Genomic DNA, 18,580 nt, shown 5'->3' with positions numbered 1-18,580 from the left:
CAAATAAAATATGCCCCCAAATAGTCAAGTGTCACAACAGAGGTAACCCCGTGGGAGTCACGAGGAGACTAAAATTAGCTCCAGTTGTGCAGGAGAGAAAAGTTTCACTGAAGGCAGGTGTAGTTCAGCCAAGCCCTACAGCACAGAAGTAGGAATGTGGGTATGTACGAATGGGAAAGAGTTTAATGCAGAATGGATGAGAAATATGCATTCGACCTATTCTAAAACAACTGGCTTATTAACTCAGTAAATCGATTTAGTCAGTCAAACTAGCTTTAGCTGATTACTTATCCAGGGAATAGCTGTTTAGAGTAATTTTTGTCATAGAACAGTAAATATGGTTGAACTATAGCTTTAGGCTTGCTAAGTGAAATAGATTGCTCTAGATGATTTTCAAGTGACTTACTTGGTAGTACTCACGAAATTGGGGGTTAACAATTGCTTAAGAAAACAAAGAGAATTGATTTTAAATAAAGTACTTACTGTGTGAACTATCTGTTCAGTAGCTCATGTTAAACGGATGTTTATAATCCCCATTGGACAACCAACTACTTTTTTGCAAATGGCAATGTGAATTGCTCTCGCATAAACTATAGCAATGACCACCTATCTAATTTGTTGTCCAAACCAGAAATCTTCTAACAATACTGGTGTCCTAATAAAAATAAGCACGAAGGGAACACACACTGGGTGTCTCCCGTGTGCCTGTGCATGCATCTATATCTCACTGAAGCCCCATAACAGCCCCCAAGAGAGGGACTCTGAGTGTCCCCATGCTGCTTGTGGAGAAACAGGCACAGGAAGGTTCAATAGTCTATCTACCTAATATCACACAGAGGGTGGGAGAGCCCGTTTTTAAACCACCTGCCTCCAATTCCAGGTGCCAGGAGCCAGGCTCAGCCTACAGCTCTCTTCTGCTCGCCTGGAGGTGAAACAAGGTGTCATGATTAGTCAAATCCCGGTCTTCACTCATCAAGGTAGCTTGAACACCTGCACGTCCTCCAAGTAGCATGTAGCATAAGCAATAAGATGTTTGCCCCGTGATCGTCCAGGAACTTGGAATCAGCTGTGCCTGGTTAGGCTGAGCTGGTTTAGAGTGGAGAGGACCACCGATCTTCCACCTGGGCAAGTGCCTTTTGACCTCCTGCCATCAGAGGGCCGAAAACTCCAGCCTGAGAATGTGCTGAGGCCTGTAGCCTAGTTACGCCAGCTCAGAACAATGATGAGCACACGTTTTTCCAATCACCTTTCCTCATGCTCCCCATGCCTCATACTGCCCTGCTTCTTTATTCTTTATCCCACAGATACCCAAAGCCCCTTGCCTTTGGGGAGGCGGATTTGAGACCTATTGTCACGTCACGTCCTCGCTTGGCTGCCCTGTGAATAAACCTCCTCTTTGCTGCAAACCTCAGCATTTCAGTGTCTTGGCTTGCTGTGCCTCAGACAGAATGGTTGGGAGCACTGGTACAGGACCGTTGCATGTGAGGGAAGCTGGTTCCTAGTAGTCACATTGCGGATGTTTTCTCCTCTCGGGGTGGGGGTGGGACAGACATCCTGCTCTTGCAGAAAGGGAGAAACGCAGGTGCCAAACCCTTGCCCTCAGCATCACCATCACCTAGGAGCTTGTTAGAAGCACAGAATCCAGGCCCCACCCAGAACTACTGAATACCAGCCTGCATTGAACAAGATCCCCAAGAGAGGCATACCCATATTAAAGCTGGAGAGGCACCAAGCTGTCATCATCTTCTCCGCAGCTAATGAAAACGAAGCAAAGATTCATCCCGAGCCGACTCTGCCTCAGTCACCTGGATATCCCATGAGCTCATTTAATCCTCCCCAGAACCTGCAAATGAGACTGAGGGTCAGAGTGGTCTAGCACCCAAGGTTCCATAAGAGAACATGACCAAGGCTCACTGGAGCCCAGACTTCCAAAAAAGAAGGCCCCTGAGCACAGCATGGCACCACCGCAGCCCAAACCGAGGGCCTCGATGGTAGGCCAGGCTCCCCACGCAGAGTTCACACCATTCGACAGATGCCCACAGCAGACCACAAGGCAATATGAGAAGTAACTTCTGATTGTGGAATCTCTGAATTTTGAGATTTAAAGAAAAAAATCTGTTTTCGGGGGATGGTTAAAACAGTTCTACCAAGGAGTAAAGAGAGGGCATCTCAAGGCTCCTTCTGGACTAAGAATTTAATGCCTACTTATTGAGAAATGCTCCGTGCATTTGCTCAGCCCTACGTCAAGATGAAGTTCTCTGTGCCCTAGAAGCTTAGGTTCTAAAAAGGCCACAGAAATGGGTGAGACCTAAAAAATGCCAGAACAATGCAACGGCCTTAATCAGACTGTCTTTGCTTTGCCTTGCTTACAAGTCACTGACTTTAAACTGAATATGGTGTCATGTCTTTATGTTTCTTGAAGCTTTTTTTTTCAAAAGATCATATAAAGATTTTCTTCCATGGTAAGACTTTTATATTGTATTTTTCTTAAACTGGACTGTGGTACATTTACCCTCCATCAGATGATTGCTTATAACTCACCTTGCTTTGTTAAGAATACCGCTAGAGGCTTCTATGTCCCTACTAAGAAAAATACATTTTCAGGCCCATTGAAACCAATGAAAATCCAAGATTTCAGAGCACAAGATAATGAAAATTCTCTGTATCCGCATCTTTTACTGCTTTTAATCTGTTAACAGTCCCTAAGTGTGTCAGATGAAAGGTACTGTCGTGGGAATTGACATCATTAACAGCATTCCGTACAGGTAAGTCTTGATTGTTCCAAGTTCTCAAAAAGTTGGACATATTTACTGCCTCTATGACATCTCTAGGGTGTGTGGAAAAAATAAAAAAGAGGCCTGTACAATGTATTTCTCCAAATATACACACAAATAGTTTGCACATACAAACAGGGAAACCTTATAAATAACGTATGGGGAGCAAAGGATTGTCGGTAACGGAACTACTCATTTCGAAAGACAACACTGTCACCAAGTGTCCCCTCACCAAAACTGACTGGGAATTTTTAGGGACCACCAAACCAGAGATGGAGATTTTTAGGCACATTCTTGCCAGAAAAGAGAGCCTAGGGCATAAACCACTCAACTTGTTGGCACGAATGCCAGGGCAACCCGAGCAAGTGGATATACAAGCCTACGTAACGCTTGGAAGTAGGAAGCTTTGGAGGACTACACCTGGGCTGGTACTGGCCTCCCTCCCCAAAGGGACAAGGAGAGCAGAAACCTGGATGGAGTCAAGAGAGAGAACAAGGAAAGGCAAGGCTGGGTCTGGAGCAACGTGTGGATCCAGGAGCATGTGTCTCAGAACTGCGGGGGCTCTGCAGACCAGCTGCATCCCCATTCTCCTTGACCCTCATGGGTATAATGAACTCAGGATGGGCGCATCCCGGCTGCCAAGTCACTTCCACCTGTCCATGGAGTTGACAGTTACTTGCTCACAGTGAACCAACCTCTCTGGACCTAACAGCTACTGCAGGAGGCGGTAGTGGAGAACAAGGTGACGACAACGACCAGATGCGAAGGAGGAAGCGACGTTCAGCGGACCGACTGGGTGGACTGATGGTGTGGGGTTAAGTCTGCAGAGCTAAAGGGGCCAGATGTAGAAAAGGGAAGGGGAACCATGAGGATATGGTCAAGCCCCATCGTATGGATATTTCATCCATATATTGTATGCAAATTCCATTCAATTTGCTCTGAGTGAACAAGAGAGAACAAAATTATCCTTTAAACCATGTCAGTGACTTTATTTACCATCTCATTTGATGAGCTCCTAGCCCAGGGTCAGAGGGAAATGGGAGCTGTGAGTCTGCCATCTCTCAGGAAGTCTCAGGCCTCAGAGGCCCCTCAGAGCCAAACTACCTCACCTTTTGCACTTTTCAAGCAACGTTATTCCTAAGTGCGAGTCACCCTCTTCATCAGGTTCTCCAAGAAACAGCAATCTCTCCCAATGAGAGAGGAAAAATGGGCTACTTTGGCTTGCTGAGGCACAATATGTAGTTCTCCAAAATGGTACCTGCCTGGGGATTTTTCAAGAAAATTAAGCATCAGTGGTGATTTGTTAGTCTTCACATAACGTATGACCCAGATGTGCTGAGAAATAAGAAAAGGATGAACGAATCAAGGGCGGCTGATCCAAGGAGGCAAGGGGCAACTTCCGCAGCCTACGTGGTAAGCTAGAGGGAGGGAACATCCAGCTGGTGGGAGCTGAAGACAGGGGCCAGTCCTCCTTGGGCTCGGGATGCCACCCCCTCTTCCTACATCTTCACGCTCTCCTTCTCTGTTGGCCCCTCCCAGCCATATTAAAGAGCCACAAGGAAATGCTCTCCTCCATTCCATTCTCCTGTCCTATCCACCCCTCCCTTCTTTCCCTTTGCCATCAATTTCTTGACTTGCCCCCCATTTCTCCCCTCCCATCCACACTGCGGTCTGGTTTCTGCCCCCCTACTCTCGTGAAACTGATCTCCTTGAAGCCCCCAATGATTTCTCCGTTGACAAGTCCAGGGCACTACTTCTCAATCCTTATCTTTCTGACCGCCACGCCGAGTCAGATCTTAAACAACGTCTTTGTCTTGAAAATCTCTTCCCTTGGCTTCCGCACCACCTTTCCTTTTCTTTCCATGAGACCGATCACAACCAGTGCTGCAGATTCCATCGAATTAAGGAATGCTGTTGCCTACATGTGTGAATGAGCTCAAGTGAGTAAAGTACTGAAGTAGAGGACAGCTAAAGTGAAACGTCTTCATGAATGTCCACGTGGCTGAGCAGCAAGTTAACCTTTCCTGCATGTGCTAAAGAAGAAGAGTTGGGTTTTATTTTATTTACTTTTCCCTGGACTGTGTTGAATGACTATCATCTACAAGTTCAGGCTCCTTTTGGCTGAGGATTAATGCACTGGGAGAGCTGAGAGAAAACTGAACAATAGAGCTGTCTTTTTCTTGACCAGTTCACCTTAGTTTCCCAAACTCTAAGTCTTTCCCGAATTCTTTCTCCTTTTTAGTGTAGTAAAAGGAACATAACACAACATCCACCATTTGGATCATTTTACAATTCACCGTACCATTCAGTGGAATTTACTACTGTCACAATGTTGTGCAACTATCACCACTGCCGAGCTGCAAAACATTTTCATCAACCAAGAGGAAACCTACACCCATTTTAAGGAGTCATTCCCTATTTCCCTCTCTTCCAAACCCCTGGTAACCACTAATGTAGAATCTTTTCTGTGTGTATGGATTTGCCACTGCTGGACATTTCATATAAATGGAACCATACGATATGTAGCCTTTCATGCCTGACTCCTTTCACTTAGTTGCATCCATCATGTAGCATGTATCAGAAATCCACTCACTGTTATGGCTGAATCCTTCATACCCTTTGAATACAAAATTAAAAATACGTTGAGAGTGAAGCTCTGTTTTAATGGCACATCTATTAGGCCAATTCATTGAAAGAAGCTGAAGATGGAGATATTGTTGTGAAATGATAATCATTGAGAAGCCTCAGCCAATTGGATAACGAAAAGTTTGGGAAATGTTGCAAAAAATTATCTGCTTTACGTTAAAAGCCTATTAAACAAGGATGCAGGAGATTGTCTTTTTCTTGCAGGTAACTTAAATGAGGCAGAAAGAAATAACTGCCCTTTAAAACACATTTTGAAAGGATTCTATTTATTCTTAATAGACGAATGGGAGTACAGGAAGTTCACATCCAATATGGACTCCCTGTCCAAACACTGTTTATCGTTCTAGCCACCACTATCGAATTATATTTCTTGAGAGTAAGGCAGCTCAATTCCTGCATATTACTTTCTAAAATTCATCCATCAAATCCATTAATACAGTATAAACAAGAGTTGTTCATGTTTAAGTGCACTTCAAATATCAGGTATAAAGAACCCCCAGTAAGAAAAAGAATCCTATATCTCTTGCCAGAATGTGGTCAGCTGTGGGGTGCTCTGCTAGCTGAAAGACACATTCATTATTAAGGGGATAGAGGCTGTTTAAGTGGGATGAGAGCCAAAAAATTTTAACTACATATATGTGTGAAGAACAGTGCTAGGTTATCTCATATTCTATATCAGTCAAGGCTACCATTTTACATACGTGAAAAGTAAAGTTAAAAGTGTATTAGTAGGGCTTCCCTGTTGGCGCGGTGGTTAAGGATCCACCTGCCAGTGCACGGGACACACGTTTGAGCCCTGGTCCGGGAAGATCCCACATGCCACGGAGCAACTAAGACCATGTGCCACAACTACTGAGCCTGCGTGCTAGAGCCCGTGAACCACAGCTACTGAAGCCCATGCACCTAGACCCCGTGCTCAGCAACAACGAGAGGCCACCACAATGAGAAGCCCACGTACTGCAACAAAGAGTAGCCCCCGCTCACCGCAACTAGAGAAAGCCCGCGCACAGCAACGAACAGCCTAGGCAGCCAAAGATAAATAAATAAATACGTCTATTTTTAAGAAAAGTGTTTTAGTAACTTACTAAAAGGCACGCAAGCAGGAAACGTGAGCAAGAATTCAATCCCAAATCTGTCACACTGTAGTTTAAGCTAATACTTGAGATTAATAAAAACAGCACTAAATTAAAAGTTCAGAGATATTTTTTATTTCATACTTTCACTAATGCTCTTTGGAGATAAATCATGTCATTTATATGGGCCTTAGTTTTCACAACTTTAATAGTTGGAAGCTTGACTAGATGATCTGTATGTAGTCTTCCAATTCTAAAATGTTCCACTAATTTGGATTGCTACAATAATTGCCCTTGCAATACATGCATGCTGCCACCAAGTAGCAGTAGAGACTACTAGTTCCTTTTCTACCCCTAGTGGGGGTGCATTTTGACAGCAGACTTATCTGTCAATAGTACAACCTGTTAGTATAACTATAAGATAACAAAATAATCTGGTATTCTTTCCTGTAAAACAGAAGCTTTACATTGTGTCTGTGAATCGTATCAGAATCACCTGTAGGTTTTTAAATATAGAGGAAATCCTGAACCCATTGAATGAGACTCTTCAGAGACAGGACTTGGGCATCTGGAATTTTGGGTTCCCATCATTTGTATATTTTATTTCATTTCATTTTTGCCTACGTACAATATTTGTCACGTCCTTTTGAATCTTTAAAACTTTCTTTTTGTTTTAAATTTTAGAATATTCCATAATCTTCACCTACTTTTCATAAGGTGTTATCTGTTATGTTTATTCGATCTTGTGCTTCTCCTGGTTAAGACTTCTTTCTTTCCTTTTTTTTTTTGTTTTTTTCGGGGCCCTGCCTCATGTCTTGCAGGATCTTAGTTCCCTGACCTGGGATTGGACCCCAGGGCCCCAGCAGTGAAAGCGTCATGTTCTAAATACTGGACCACCAGGGAAGTCCCAAGATTTCAGTTGTAAATGACTTCTTTCCCCACTCTAATTCATTCCTGGGATCAGTTTCATGTTTGGACATTAAAGCAACCTTGCATTGCCAGAATAAAGCTACTTTGATTCTGATATATGATTGTTTTACATACCATGGATACAGTTTGTGCTTCTCTTTACACATTTTGCATGCATGTTCAAAGGAGAAACTGGCCTGTGATTCTATTCTCGTAATATTCTTTATCGATTTTTTTGTTGCTGTTTTAAGATTCTATACTTTATGTTTTATTTATTTATTTTTGGCTGCATTGGGTCTTCATTGCTGCATGCGAGCTTTCTCTAGTTTCGGCGAGCGGGGGTCTATTCTTTGTTGCGGTGAGTAGGCTTCTCATTGCAGCCTTCTGACCCCATGGGCTTCTGACCCCATTCGTCAGTGCTACTTCAGGTCCTCACCCCTTCCCTTCTGACCCTGGGCGGTGAAATCCTCTTTCTGCGGCTGGCGTGCGGCAGAAAGTCAATGAGGCAAGAGTAGGTTTGGAGTATCCAAGGAGCAGAAAGGATGTCAGCGTGTGGAAAACAGAGCGAGCAAATTGGAGAGGAGAACGAAACAGTCAGAGAGGAAACAGAGGCCCAGATTTCTAGGTCTGTGGAGGCACTCTGAGGACTTTGCATTTTCTGTGAAGAAGCCACTGAAGAAATTTGAGTGACATGATCTGACTTATGTTTTAACAAGATCTCTCTGGATGCCACGCTGATTAGAGAATGTAGGAGAGCAAGGACAAGCCCCAGAAGACCAACAGTTGATTCAAAGAAATGATTACTCAAACATGGTCCCCCTCCTCAGTGAAGACGCAGAGCAGCAATTGGCAAATAATGGCCACGAATCAAATCAGGCTCTCAGCCTGGATCTGTGGGACTGTGAGCTAATAATGGTTCTCACGTTTAGAAAGCTTGTTGAAGAGGAAAGAGGAGGAGAAGCTACAGAAACTGTATATGGCCCACAAAGCCTAAGATATTTAAAATCCAGAAAATGCTTTCCAACACCTGACGTAAAGCATGGGGCTGGTAGGAGGTCCTCAACCAAATTTGGAAGAGGAATACATGAGGCAGTTAGTTCCTGAAAACACTGTAAAGTGATAGGTGTCAAGAAACATTTACCCCTTCACCCTTAACCTTCACAAATGATGCCAGTTCCATTGAGCTATTGAAAAATACATTCTGCCTTTCAGAAAAATAACCCAGAGGACATTTTCTCACATACGCAAGGTCATAAACAACTGTCAAGTGAAGTTGAAATAGCAACAAATCAAATAATAACAAAAAACATTTTTACTGATTTTTAAATCTTACAAAGCATTTTCATGTTCATTATCTAATTTAATCCTCCAATCAACGTCATGAGATAGTTATTATTTCCCCATTAGAAATGACCACATATGAAATCCTGAGTGATTGCTCAACAAAAGCTGAAATCTTGAGTGTTACATCTATGAAGGCCATGGTTGGGTGTTTTCCCATGGGAACATTGGATGCTAAAATCCACAGGGATTTTCAGCTCAAGATGGCAGACTAGGAAATATATTTACTTTCTGTTCCTCCTGAAACCATATCTAAATAAAACTGTAGAAATACCAAAATGAATCAACCAATAAAAGCCAAGATATTCTGGAAGTCATCAACCACAGAAAGATTTCAACACATTTCGAGAAGGCAAACAATGAAATGGAGGAGCCATGAATAAAATAATGGAGAAAAAAAGGCTGAGCCTAAGTAAGGTCTGCACAAAGTCACTCAGCTTTTGCTGAGCTCTGGTTATAGTAAAGGGCAGAGGAAAGAAGAGGGGCTGAAAACAAGGAGACAAACGTCATTTTAGGAAAAACACTTCATTTAATGAGCTCCAGGGAACACTCAGCCTGCTGCCATACTAACTCATGAATTACGATGGATTGTTGGTAAGCAAGACAAGAAAACAGGGAAGAAACAAAAGAAACAAAAATCAAGACACTGTTTCTAACTGAACTCTTCTCAAATGAGATCGAGGAATTATGGTTCAATGCCACAGCTGTAAATCATTTCTGCTCTTGGAGAGGTTACAAAGGGCTTATAAAATTTCCCTTGTTTTCAGACAGAATTTAGGTCTGAGCAAAAGCTTTTGTGTCCTCCAACCCCCAAATTTATTGGGGATGGAAGCCCCGATTTGCTGGGACATACCATAAAAAGAATCTCAAGAGCAGAGGGTCAAACTGATTTTGGAATATATGAATTATGCCCAGTGTGAGTTTCAATAGGTTTATATATATATATATACATTTTTACTGATCTATATGATTTTGGGTTCTGAAACTTCTACATGTCACATGCGTGATACATAACAGACAATGTCAGCCCCAGGAGGGAGAAAACACTCCAATGAAGCAAGCCAAAGAAACGAGTTTTAAGCAAGCTCAAGTGATGTGTAGACCAGGATTGTTCAATCCCTACATGTCATGCTGAAGCTTCCAGTGCCTGAATAACATCACATGCTTCCCTTGTCCTAGACAGCCAAGAGTACGTCTCCTCTCTTGGGCATAAGAATCCCTAGAGTTACATATGTGTAGTAAAGAGTGGACCCAGCTGTCATACTCACAATGACCAAATTGTGTTGATCGTACTTTATACCAATACATCGCTCCACGCTGAAGTTGCAATAAATGATATACTTGCTTTCTAGACATGAATGAGACGCCTTACTGGATATACTCCAGGAAGGCCAGAGAAGCTGGCTTCTAATCCATACGGAACAATTCACTGGTGAATTTCTTTCAGGATAGCCCATGATTTATCTAGAATATCATCGTTACATATCTGGATCCTTCAAACTAGACAAAGGGAAAATACGGGCTTCAAGCCTCAGTTAGAAATATGGAATGGTGCCATGCTGACAACTGGTGCTCCCTGACCTGTATCTTCTGAGATTAGAACACAGTGTGGTGGATGACCAATTCATGCGTTGAACAAAAGAAGACCTCCCACAGGGCAGTGTAGCTGTTCGTTACAGGTATGGCACTTAGGGCTAAGTACCATAAGGACTACAAGAAAAAAAGAAAAACAAGTAACACATGAAGCATATACGATAAGGAGGCACCACAGTCCAGAGCACAAGCTCTGGAATCACACAGGCTTGGATCGAATCCCGGCTAAGCCACTACCATCTATATACCCTGAAGGACAGGCCAAGGTTTAAATGTTCTTTTACCAAATTTCAAAAAGGAAGTGAAGAAAGAACCTATCTGCCAGGAAGGGACATCGTGGGCTGCAGCATGCAGTCGGATCAGGGCTCTGCATCTCCTGCTCAGAAACCTTGGCCACCTGGCTCATGGTGATGCTGGCAGCTGAGCAGCCCTGGAGAAGGCGATCCTGTCTCCAGGTCTCGCAGAGGAGCTGGGGAGGTCTGCGGACGAGGTGGCCCACACCCTGGTAAGCTCTGGCTGCCTCCTGCCCTCAGGTCTGAGCAGGCTCTGGCCTCTGGGCCCCGTGGTGGGGAAGGCCTGGCCGATACATACGCAGGGCTGAGGGGCCTGCAGAGCCAGTCCCCAGGCAGGGTGAGCTCTGGAGGAGGCTTCCACAGTCCCCAACAGTCTCCGCATGGTGGCCCATCTGGTGCCAAACACCTGCCACCCACAGCCAGAAGTCCCAGCCACTAGAAAGTCCAGAAGGGGCCCCGCCCTTTGCCTTTGGGCCGGGGTTAAGCCAGCAGCTGGGCTTGCATGTGACCCCTGCCTCACCCCCTGCCCCGCCCGCTCTTTCTGTGACACGTACAATGGATATGTCATAAAGCCAGGCAGAGCCAGTGCTATAAATTCAGAGGAGTTAGAATCTAGGAAGAGGCTCTCCCACTTTCACTCTCTGCTCTCAGATCAGGCAGGCAGTACCTCTAATATGGAAGCTATGGACACCACACCTCCTTCACACGCTGTCCTCTTCCATTCTGCTCCTGTTTTCCCCAGCACCCCATTTACGGCTTTGGCGGGCATCGGTGCTTCAGCAGGAAGCACGTCAGACCCCGAACCTATGGACACCACACCTCCTTCACACGCTGTCATCTTCCATTCTGCTCCTGTTTTCCCCACCACCCCATTTACGGCCCTGGCGGGCATCGGTGCTTCAGCAGGAAGCACGTCAGACCCCGAACCTATGGACACCACACCACCTTCACACGCTGTCATCTTCCATTCTGCTCCTGTTTTCCCCAGCACCCCATTTACGGCTTTGGCGGGCATCGGTGCTTCAACAGGAAGCACGTCAGACCCCGAACCTATGGACACCACACCTCCTTCACACGCTGTCATCTTCCATTCTGCTCCTGTTTTCCCCACCACCCCATTTACGGCCCTGGTGAGCATCGGTGCTTCAGCAGGAAGCACGTCAGACCCCGAACCTATGGACACCACACCACCTTCACATGCTGTCATCTTCCATTCTGCTCCTGTTTTCCCCAGCACCCCATTTACGGCCCTGGCGGGCATCGGTGCTTCAGCAGGAAGCACGTCAGACCCCGAACCTATGGACACCACACCTCCTTCACACGCTGTCATGTACTATTCTGCTCCTGTTTTCTCCAGCAACCCATTTACGCCTTTGGTTGGCATCGGTGCCTCAGCAGTCAGCACCTCAGACCCCGAACCTATGGACACCACACCTCCTTCCCACGCTGTCATCTTCCATCCTGCTCCTCTTTACCCCAGCACCCCATTTACGGCTTAGGCCGGCACTGGTGCTTCAGCAGGCAGCACCTCTAACACCAAAGCTATGGACACCACACTTCCTTCCCAGGCTGTCATTTTCCAGTCTGCCCTGTCTCCAATAGAACCACTACCCATTTCACACCGCTGTTCCAAGTTCTGGGAACACACCACCCAGTGATAGCAATGCCTCAGCCCATGCCTCGACTCATTTACCTGCAACGTGAGCCAACAGACAGACCAACACTTCAAAGTTATGACAGAAAGTTGAGTAAGTTTATACGCTTGGAATTTCATTTATTATTATTAACAAGCACAACTGTAGTGCTTAGACTATAACAAGTACTATTCTAAGGGCTTACCAAATATTAACTCACTTATTCCTCATAATGGCAACCCTAGAGGTAGGTAATATTCATAATGTTCACTTTTCTGGGGGCAACTGAGGCCCAGAGACGTTGAAGAGCTTGCCTAATGCCACACAGTAAGTAGGTGGCAAAACCCGGGATTAAAACCAGACCGTCTAGACTTTCATCACTTTGCTGTGTCACCGTACTATAAGTTGTGGTTAGGGAAGGAACTCAATTGACAAGACTCTGAACTAAAAGGAGAAGGGAGAAATGAGAAAATGAGTGATCCTAGAAACTAGAGTAGAGTTAGGCTCAGAAATTTCTGGTGATGAGACCCGGAAGAAGAAGAACTTGGTTGGAATATTAACTTGGGGTAGTATCTGAATCCATGGAGAAATGGTTTTGTTTTCTGTAAAATTTAGAAAGGTCAGTTGGATGAAGATTAATGAAGACAAAAGTAGAAAGGAAAAGAAAAAGGTGCCTTAAGGGAGACATAACCGCTTCCCTCTACGTAGCCACAGGTGGGGTCCTGTGGGAAAGGATGGAGCTCTCTCTACCGGGTTGGTCACCAGGCTGAACAAGGAGAAACATGGCAACCATTGTACTGGTTTTGATGATCTCTCAAAACCAAGGCTTCAGTTTCCAAGAACGACCTACGGTAGCATAACTAGTGTGTGTCACACATGCCACTAAGTGTGTTTCCAGTCACACATTTTAATTGGAGAACTACTTCCTATGAGGTAGGCATCAGTTCCCTATGGCTGCTGTAACAAATGACTACAAATGTGCTTGCTTCTAACAAAACACACTTCTTTTCTTATGGTTCTGGAAGACAGAGGTCCAAAACCAGTTTCCCTGGGCTGAAACCAGAAGTCGACAGGGCCATCCATCCTCCTTCTAGAGGCTCTAAGCGAGAATCTGTTTGTTTCCTCGCCAGCATTCCTTCACTTCTGGCCACATCAATGCAACCCCAACTTCGTCATCACATTCTCTTTGGAGTACAAATCCCCTCTGCCTCTCTCTTACGAGAACACCAGTGGTTATATTTGGGCCCATCCAGGTAGTCCAGGAGAATCTTCCCATCTGAGAACCATTACTTTCATCCCACTGGCAAAGTGCCTTCTGCCATTTAAGTTGACATCCACAGGTTCTGGAGAGTAGAATGTGGACATTTGGGGGCAATGGTATTATTCAGTCTACTACAAGGTAGATACTATTATCTTTCTCAGACGTAGGAAATGACGTTTAGGGAAGTAGCTTGTCTCAGGTCTACAATTTCCAGAGTAGAGACTTAAATTCTGCCACTGACACTTTAGGACACACCCTAAACAACTTGAATCTGTGTCCTTAACTACTGCATAATCCTTGGTTAAGAGTCACACTTAGGTATCAAGACCCAATTGAATACAACACAAGTACTGTCTCCTCTTTCACTATGTTTGCCTGGTGTACTGATGAATCTTGCCCAGAGCAGAAGAGTTCAGAAAATTGTTATGCAGGTTTACGAAGAGAAAGCATTTACTGTTTGACGTGCCCGGAATAACGGAAGGCTTTTTCAAATAAAATATGCCCCCAAATAGTCAAGTGTCACAACAGAGGTAACCCCGTGGGAGTCACGAGGAGACTAAAATTAGCTCCAGTTGTGCAGGAGAGAAAAGTTTCACTGAAGGCAGGTGTAGTTCAGCCAAGCCCTACAGCACAGAAGTAGGAATGTGGGTATGTACGAATGGGAAAGAGTTTAATGCAGAATGGATGAGAAATATGCATTCGACCTATTCTAAAACAACTGGCTTATTAACTCAGTAAATCGATTTAGTCAGTCAAACTAGCTTTAGCTGATTACTTATCCAGGGAATAGCTGTTTAGAGTAATTTTTGTCATAGAACAGTAAATATGGTTGAACTATAGCTTTAGGCTTGCTAAGTGAAATAGATTGCTCTAGATGATTTTCAAGTGACTTACTTGGTAGTACTCACGAAATTGGGGGTTAACAATTGCTTAAGAAAACAAAGAGAATTGATTTTAAATAAAGTACTTACTGTGTGAACTATCTGTTCAGTAGCTCATGTTAAACGGATGTTTATAATCCCCATTGGACAACCAACTACTTTTTTGCAAATGGCAATGTGAATTGCTCTCGCATAAACTATAGCAATGACCACCTATCTAATTTGTTGTCCAAACCAGAAATCTTCTAACAATACTGGTGTCCTAATAAAAATAAGCACGAAGGGAACACACACTGGGTGTCTCCCGTGTGCCTGTGCATGCATCTATATCTCACTGAAGCCCCATAACAGCCCCCAAGAGAGGGACTCTGAGTGTCCCCATGCTGCTTGTGGAGAAACAGGCACAGGAAGGTTCAATAGTCTATCTACCTAATATCACACAGAGGGTGGGAGAGCCCGTTTTTAAAGCACCTGCCTCCAATTCCAGGTGCCAGGAGCCAGGCTCAGCCTACAGCTCTCTTCTGCTCGCCTGGAGGTGAAACAAGGTGTCATGATTAGTCAAATCCCGGTCTTCACTCATCAAGGTAGCTTGAACACCTGCACGTCCTCCAAGTAGCATGTAGCATAAGCAATAAGATGTTTGCCCCGTGATCGTCCAGGAACTTGGAATCAGCTGTGCCTGGTTAGGCTGAGCTGGTTTAGAGTGGAGAGGACCACCCATCTTCCACCTGGGCAAGTGCCTTTTGACCTCCTGCCATCAGAGGGCCGAAAACTCCAGCCTGAGAATGTGCTGAGGCCTGTAGCCTAGTTACGCCAGCTCAGAACAATGATGAGCACACGTTTTTCCAATCACCTTTCCTCATGCTCCCCATGCCTCATACTGCCCTGGCTTCTTTATTCTTTATCCCACAGATACCCAAAGCCCCTTGCCTTTGGGGAGGCGGATTTGAGACCTATTGTCACGTCACGTCCTCGCTTGGCTGCCCTGTGAATAAACCTCCTCTTTGCTGCAAACCTCAGCATTTCAGTGTTTTGGCTTGCTGCGCCTCAGACGGAAAGGTTGGGAGCAGTGGTACAGGACCCTTGCATGTGAGGGAAGCTGGTTCCTAGTAGTCACATTGCGGATGTTTTCTCCTCTCGGGGTGGGGGTGGGGCAGACATCCTGCTCTTCCGGAAAGGGAGAAACACAGGTGCCAAACCCTTGCCCTCAGCGTCACCGTCACCTAGGAGCTTGTTAGAAGCACAGAATCCAGGCCCCACCCAGAACTACTGAATACCAGCCTGCATTGAACAAGATCCCCAAGAGAGGCATACCCATATTAAAGTTGGACAGGCACCAAGCTGTCATCGTCTTCTCCGCAGCTAATGAAAACGAAGCAAAGATTCATCCCGAGCCGACTCTGCCTCAGTCACCTGGATATCCCATGAGCTCATTTAATCCTCCCCAGAACCTGCAAATGAGACTGAGGGTCAGAGTGGTCTAGCACCCAAGGTTCCATAAAAGGACATGACCAAGGCTCACTGGAGCCCAGACCTCCAAAAAAGAAGGCCCCTGAGCACAGCATGGCACCACCACAGCCCAAACCGTGGGCCTGGAGGGTAGGCCAGGCTCCCCACGCAGAGTTCACACCATTCGACAGATGCCCACAGCAGACCACAAGGCAATATGAGAAGTAACTTCTGATTGTGGAATCTCTGAATTTTGAGATTGAAAGAAAACAATCTGTTTTCGGGGGATGGTTAAAACAGTTCTACCAAGGAGTAAAGAGAGGGCATCTCAAGGCTCCTTCTGGACTAAGAATTTAAGGCCTACTTATTGAGAAATGCTCCGTGCATTTGCTCAGCCCTACGTCAAGATGAAGTTCTCTGTGCCCTAGAAGCTTAGGTTCTAAAAAGGCCACAGAAATGGGTGAGACCTAAAAAATGCCAGAACAATGCAACGGCCTTAATCAGACTGTCTTTGCTTTGCCTTGCTTACAAGTCACTGACTTTAAACTGAATATGGTGTCATGTCTTTATGTTTCTTGAAGCTTTTTTTTTCAAAAGATCATATAAAGATTTTCTTCCATGGTAAGACTTTTATATTGTATTTTTCTTAAACTGGACTGTGGTACATTTACCCTCCATCAGATGATTGCTTATAACTCACCTTGCTTTGTTAAGAATACCGCTAGAGGCTTCTATGTCCCTACTAAAGAAAATACAATTTCAGGCCCATTGAAACCAATGAAAATCCAAGATTTCAGAGCACAAGATAATGAAAATTCTCTCTATCCGCGTCTTTTACTGCTTTTAATCTGTTAACAGTCCCTAAGTGTGTCAGATGAAAGGTACTGTCGCGGGAATTGACATCATTAACAGCATTCCATACAGGTAAGTCTTGATTGTTCCAAGTTCTCAAAAAGTTGGACATATTTACTGCCTCTATGACATCTCTAGGGTGTGTGGAAGAAATATAAAAGAGGCCTGTACAATGTATTTCTCCAAATATACACACAAATAGTTTGCACATACAAACAGGGAAACCTTATAAATAACGTATGGGGAGCAAAGGATTGTCGGTAACGGAACTACTCATTTCGAAAGACAACACTGTCACCAAGTGTCCCCTCACCAAAACTGACTGGGAATTTTTAGGGGCCACCAAACCAGAGATGGAGATTTTTAGGCACATTCTTGCCAGAAAAGAGAGCCTAGGGCATAAACCACTCAACTTGTTGGCACGAATGCCAGGGCAACCCAAGCAAGTGGATATACAAGCCTACGTAACGCTTGGAAGTAGGAAGCTTTGGGGGACTACACCTGGGCTGGTACTGGCCTCCCTCCCCAAAGGGACAAGGAGAGCAGAAACCTGGATGGAGTCAAGAGAGAGAACAAAGAAAGGCAAGGCTGGGTATGGAGCAACGTGTGGATCCAGGAGCATGTGTCTCAGAACTGCCGGGGCTCTGCAGACCAGCTGCATCCCCATTCTCCTTGACCCTCATGGGTATAATGAACTCAGGATGGGCGCATCCCGGCTGCCAAGTCACTTCCACCTGTCCATGGAGTTGACAGTTACTTGCTCACAGTGAACCAACCTCTCTGGACCTAACAGCTACTGCAGGAGGCGGTAGTGGAGAACAAGGTGACGACAACGACCAGATGCGAAGGAGGAAGAGACGTTCAGCGGACCGACTGGGTGGACTGATGGTGTGGGGTTAAGTCTGCAGAGCTAAAGGGGCCAGATGTAGAAAAGGGAAGGGGAACCATGAGGATATGGTCAAGCCCCATCGTACGGATATTTCATCCATATGTTGTATGCAAATCCCATTCAATTTGCTCTGAGTGAACAAGAGAGAACAAAATTATCCTTTAAACCATGTCAGTGACTTTATTTACCATCTCATTTGATGAGCTCATAGCCCAGGGTCAGAGGGAAATGGGAGCTGTGAGTCTGCCATCTCTCAGGAAGTCTCAGGCCTCAGAGGCCCCTCAGAGCCAAACTACCTCACCTTTTGCACTTTTCAAGCAACGTTATTCCTAAGTGTGAGTCACCCTCTTCATCAGGTTCTCCAAGAAACAGCAATCTCTCCCAATGAGAGAGGAAAAATGGGCTACTTTGGCTTGCTGAGGCACAATATGTAGTTCTCCAAAATGGTACCTGCCTGGGGATTTTTCAAGAAAATTAAGCATCAGTGGTGATTTGTTTGTCTTCACATAACGTATGACCCAGATGTGCTGAGAAATAAGAAAAGGACGAACGAATCAAGGGCGGCTGATCCAAGGAGGCAAGGGGCAACTTCCACAGCCTACGTGGAAAGCTAGAGGGAGGGAACATCCAGCTGGTGGGAGCTGAAGACAGGGGCCAGTCCTCCTTGGGCTCGGGATGCCACCCCCTCTTCCTACATCTTCATGCTCTCCTTCTCTGTGGCCCCTCCCAGCCATATTAAAGAGCCACAAGGAAATGCTCTCCTCCATTCCATTCTCCTGTCCTCCTATCCACCCCTCCCTTCTTTCCCTTTGCCATCAATTTCTTGACTTGCCCCCCATTTCTCCCCTCCCATCCACACTGCAGTCTGGTTTCTGCCCCACTACTCTCGTGAAACTGATCTCCTTGAAGCCCCCAATGATTTCTCCGTTGACAAGTCCAGGGCACTACTTCTCAATCCTTATCTTTGTGACCGCCACGCCGAGTC

Source organism: Lagenorhynchus albirostris, chromosome 12 (genome assembly GCF_949774975.1).
Source record: "Lagenorhynchus albirostris chromosome 12, mLagAlb1.1, whole genome shotgun sequence".
NCBI lineage: Eukaryota > Metazoa > Chordata > Mammalia > Artiodactyla > Delphinidae > Lagenorhynchus > Lagenorhynchus albirostris.
Note: the sequence above shows the minus strand (reverse complement) of the source record.